We start from the raw sequence: 5,038 nt of genomic DNA on the forward strand, positions 1-5,038 counted from the left end.
CACTAGGCTACCATGCCACTTCTACACTCTAACCACTAGGCTACCCTACCGCCTACACTCTAACCACTAGGCTACCCTGCCACCTCTACACTCTAACCACTAGGCTACCCCCTGCCACCTCTACACTCTAACCACTAGGCTACCCTGCCTTCTACACTCTAACCACTAGGCTACCCCTGCCACCTCTACACTCTAACCACTAGGCTACCTGCCACCTCTACACTCTAACCACTAGGCTACCCTGCCACCCTACACTCTAACCACTAGGCTACCCTGCCACCTCTACACTCTAACCACTAGGCTACCTGCCACCTCTACACTCTAACCACTAGGCTACCTGCCACCTCTACACTCTAACCACTAGGCTACCCCTGCCACCTCTACACTCTAACCACTAGGCTACTCCTGCCGCCTCTACACTCTAACCATAGGCTACCCTGCCGCCTCTACACTCTAACCACTCGGCTACCCCTGCCGCCTCTACACTCTAACCACTAGGCTACCCTGCCGCCACACTCTAACGACTAGGCTACCATGCCACCTCTACACTCTAACCACTAGGCTACCTGCCGCCTACACTCTAACCACCAGGCTACCCTGCCACCTCTACACTCTAACCACTAGGCTACCCTGCCACCTCTACACTCTAACCACTAGGCTACCTGCCACCTCTACACTCTAACCACTAGGGCTACCCTGCCACCTCTACACTCTAACCACAGGCTACCTGCCACTCTACACTCTAACCACTAGGCTACCTGCCGCTTCTACACTCTAACCACTAGGCTACCTGCCGCCCTACACTCTCCAAACCACTAGGCTACCCTGCCGCTCTACACTCTAACCACTAGGGCTACCTGCCGCCTCTACACTCCCAACCACCAGGCTACCCTGCCGCCCACTTTGGCAACCACTCAGGCCACCCTGCCGCCTACACTCTAACCACCAGGCTACCCTGCCACCCTACACTTCCAACCACTCAGGCTACCCTGCCTCTCTACACTCTAACCACTAGGCTACCCTGCCACCTCTACACTCTAACCACTAGGCTACCTGCCACCTACACTCTAACCACCAGGCTACCCGCCACCTCTACACTCTAACCACCAGGCTACCCTGCCACCTCTACACTCTAACCACTAGGCTACCTGCCACCTCTACACTCTAAACCACTAGGCTACCCTGCCACCTCTACACTCTAACCACTAGGCTACCACCTCTACACTCCCCAAACCACTAGGCTACCCTGCCACCTCTACACTCTAACCACTAGGCTACCTGCCACCTCTACACTCTAATCACTAGGCTACCCTGCCACCTTTACACTCTAACCACTAGGCTACCCTGCACCTCTACACTCTAAGCACCAGGCTACCTGCCACCCTCTACACTCTAATCACTAGGCTACCTGCCACCCTCTACACTCTAACCACTAGGCTACCTGCCACCTCTACACTCTAACCACTCAGGCTACCTGCCACCTCTGACATCAAACCACTAGGCTACCTGCCACCTCTACACTCTAACCACTAGGCTACCTGCCACCTCTACACTCTAATCACTAGGCTACCTGCCACCTCTACACTCTAACCACCAGGCTACCCTGCCACCTCTACACTCTAACCACTAGGCTACCTGCCACCTCTACACTCTAACCACTAGGCTACCCTGCCGCCTACACTCTAACCACTAGCTACCTGCCACCTCTACACTCTAAACCACTAGGCTACCTACCACCTCTACACTCTGTAAACCACCAGGCCACCTGCCACCTCTACACTCTAACCACCAGGCTACCTGCCACCACACTCCCAACCACCAGGCCACCTGCCACCTCATACACTCTAACCACCAGGCTACCCGCCACCTCTACACTCTAACCACCAGGCCACCCGCCACCTCTACACACTAACCACTAGGCTACCCCCAACCACCTCTACACTCTCCCCAACCACTAGGCTGGCCTCTGCCACCTCTACACTCCCAACCACTAGGCTACCCTGCCACCTCTACACTCTAACCACTAGGCTACCCTGCCACCTCTACACTCTAACCACTAGGCTACCCTGCCGCCTCTACACTCTAACCACTAGACTACCCTGCCACCTCTACACTCTAACCACTAGGCTACCTGCCGCCTCTACACTCTAACCACTAGGCTACCTGCCACCTCTACACTCTAACCACTAGGCTACCCTGCCACCTCTACACTCTAACCACTAGGCTACCCTGCCGCCTCTACACTCTAACCACTAGGCTACCTGCCGCCTCTACACTCTAACCACTAGGCTACCTGCCACCTCTACACTCTAACCACTAGGCTACCTGCCACCTCTACACTCTAACCACTAGGCTACCCTGCCACCTCTACACTCTAACCACTAGGCTACCCTGCCACCTCTACACTCTAACCACTAGGCTACCCTGCCACCTCTACACTCTAACCACTAGGCTACCCTGCCACCTCTACACTCTAACCACTAGGCTACCCTGCCACCTCTACACTCTAACCACTAGGCTACCCTGCCACCTCTACACTCTAACCACTAGGCTACCCTGCCACCTCTACACTCTAACCACTAGGCTACCTGCCACCTCTACACTCTAACCACTAGGCTACCCTGCCACCTCTACACTCTAACCACTAGGCTACCCTGCCACCTCTACACTCTAACCACTAGGCTACCCTGCCACCTCTACACTCTAACCACTAGGCTACCCTGCCACCTCTACACTCTAACCACTAGGCTACCCTGCCACCTCTACACTCTAACCACTAGGCTACCCTGCCACCTCTACACTCTAACCACTAGGCTACCCTGCCACCTCTACACTCTAACCACTAGGCTACCCTGCCACCTCTACACTCTAACCACTAGGCTACCCTGCCACCTCTACACTCTAACCACTAGGCTACCCTGCCACCTCTACACTCTAACCACTAGGCTACCCTGCCACCTCTACACTCTAACCACTAGGCTACCCTGCCACCTCTACACTCTAACCACTAGGCTACCCTGCCACCTCTACACTCTAACCACTAGGCTACCCTGCCACCTCTACCCTCTAACCACTAGGCTACCCTGCCACCTCTACACTCTAACCACTAGGCTACCCTGCCACCTCTACACTCTAACCACTAGGCTACCTGCCACCTCTACACTCTAACCACTAGGCTACCTGCCACCTCTACACTCTAACCACTAGGCTACCTGCCACCTCTACACTCTAACCACTAGGCTACCCTGCCACCTCTACACTCTAACCACTAGGCTACCCTGCCACCTCTACACTCTAACCACTAGGCTACCCTGCCACCTCTACACTCTAACCACTAGGCTACCTGCCACCTCTACACTCTAACCACTAGGCTACCTGCCACCTCTACACTCTAACCACTAGGCTACCTGCCACCTCTACACTCTAACCACTAGGCTACCCTGCCACCTCTACACTCTAACCACTAGGCTACCTGCCACCTCTACACTCTAACCACTAGGCTACCCTGCCACCTCTACACTCTAACCACTAGGCTACCCTGCCACCTCTACACTCTAACCACTAGGCTACCCTGCCACCTCTACACTCTAACCACTAGGCTACCCTGCCACCTCTACACTCTAACCACTAGGCTACCCTGCCACCTCTACACTCTAACCACTAGGCTACCCTGCCACCTCTACACTCTAACCACTAGGCTACCCTGCCACCTCTACACTCTAACCACTAGGCTACCCTGCCACCTCTACACTCTAACCACTAGGCTACCCTGCCACCTCTACACTCTAACCACTAGGCTACCCTGCCACCTCTACACTCTAACCACTAGGCTACCCTGCCACCTCTACACTCTAACCACTAGGCTACCCTGCCACCTCTACACTCTAACCACTAGGCTACCTGCCACCTCTACACTCTAACCACTAGGCTACCCTGCCACCTCTACACTCTAACCACTAGGCTACCCTGCCGCCTCTACACTCTAACCACTAGGCTACCCTGCCACCTCTACACTCTAACCACTAGGCTACCCTGCCACCTCTACACTCTAACCACTAGGCTACCCTGCCACCTCTACACTCTAACCACTAGGCTACCCTGCCGCCTCTACACTCTAACCACTAGGCTACCCTGCCACCTCTACACTCTAACCACTAGGCTACCCTGCCGCCTCTACACTCTAACCACTAGGCTACCCTGCCACCTCTACACTCTAACCACTAGGCTACCCTGCCACCTCTACACTCTAACCACTAGGCTACCCTGCCACCTCTACACTCTAACCACTAGGCTACCTGCCACCTCTACACTCTAACCACTAGGCTACCCTGCCACCTCTACACTCTAACCACTAGGCTACCCTGCCGCCTCTACACTCTAACCACTAGGCTACCTGCCACCTCTACACTCTAACCACTAGGCTACCCTGCCGCCTCTACACTCTAACCACTAGGCTACCCTGCCGCCTCTACACTCTAACCACTAGGCTACCCTGCCACCTCTACACTCTAACCACTAGGCTACTCTGCCGCCTCTACACTCTAACCACTAGGCTACCTGCCACCTCTACACCTAACCACCAGGTTACCCTGCCGCCCTACACTGTAACCACTAGGCTACCCTGCCACCTCTACACTGTCTCCCAGGTGGCTTGTGGCAAACTTTAAACAACACTTTTTATGGATATCTTTAAGAAATGGCTGTCTTCTTGCCACTCTTCCATAAAGGCCAGATTTGTGCAATATACGACTGATTGTTGTCCTATGACAGAGTCTCCCACCTCAGCTGTAGATCTCTGCAGTTCATCCAGAGTGATCATGGGCCTCTTTGCTGCATCTCTGATCAGTCTCTCCTTGTATGAGCTGAAAGTTTAGAGGGACGGCCAGGTCTTGGTAGATTTCAGTGGTGTGATACTCCTTCCATTTCAATATTATCGCTGCACAGTGTTCTCCTGGGATGTTTAAAGCTTGGGAAATATTTTTGTATCCAAACCGCTTTAAACTCTTCACAACAGTATCTCGACCTGCCTGGTGTGTTC

The 5,038-nt window shown here is 54.2% G+C and overlaps 1 long non-coding RNA gene across 1 annotated transcript; it reads right to left on the reverse strand.

Annotated features, from left to right (window-relative positions):
* Positions 1-275: 275 nt before the first annotated feature.
* Positions 276-4,511, reverse strand: LOC127921910 (uncharacterized). Its single transcript, XR_008109966.1, has 3 exons — positions 3,473-4,511; positions 2,294-3,083; positions 276-337 (listed from the first exon to the last, which is right to left on the reverse strand). It is a non-coding gene; the product is annotated as an uncharacterized LOC127921910 (long non-coding RNA).
* Between the last annotated feature and the right edge of the window lie 527 nt (positions 4,512-5,038).

The sequence above is a fragment of the Oncorhynchus keta genome, unplaced genomic scaffold, assembly GCF_023373465.1.
Source record: "Oncorhynchus keta strain PuntledgeMale-10-30-2019 unplaced genomic scaffold, Oket_V2 Un_contig_23972_pilon_pilon, whole genome shotgun sequence".
In the NCBI taxonomy this organism is placed as follows: domain Eukaryota; kingdom Metazoa; phylum Chordata; class Actinopteri; order Salmoniformes; family Salmonidae; genus Oncorhynchus; species Oncorhynchus keta.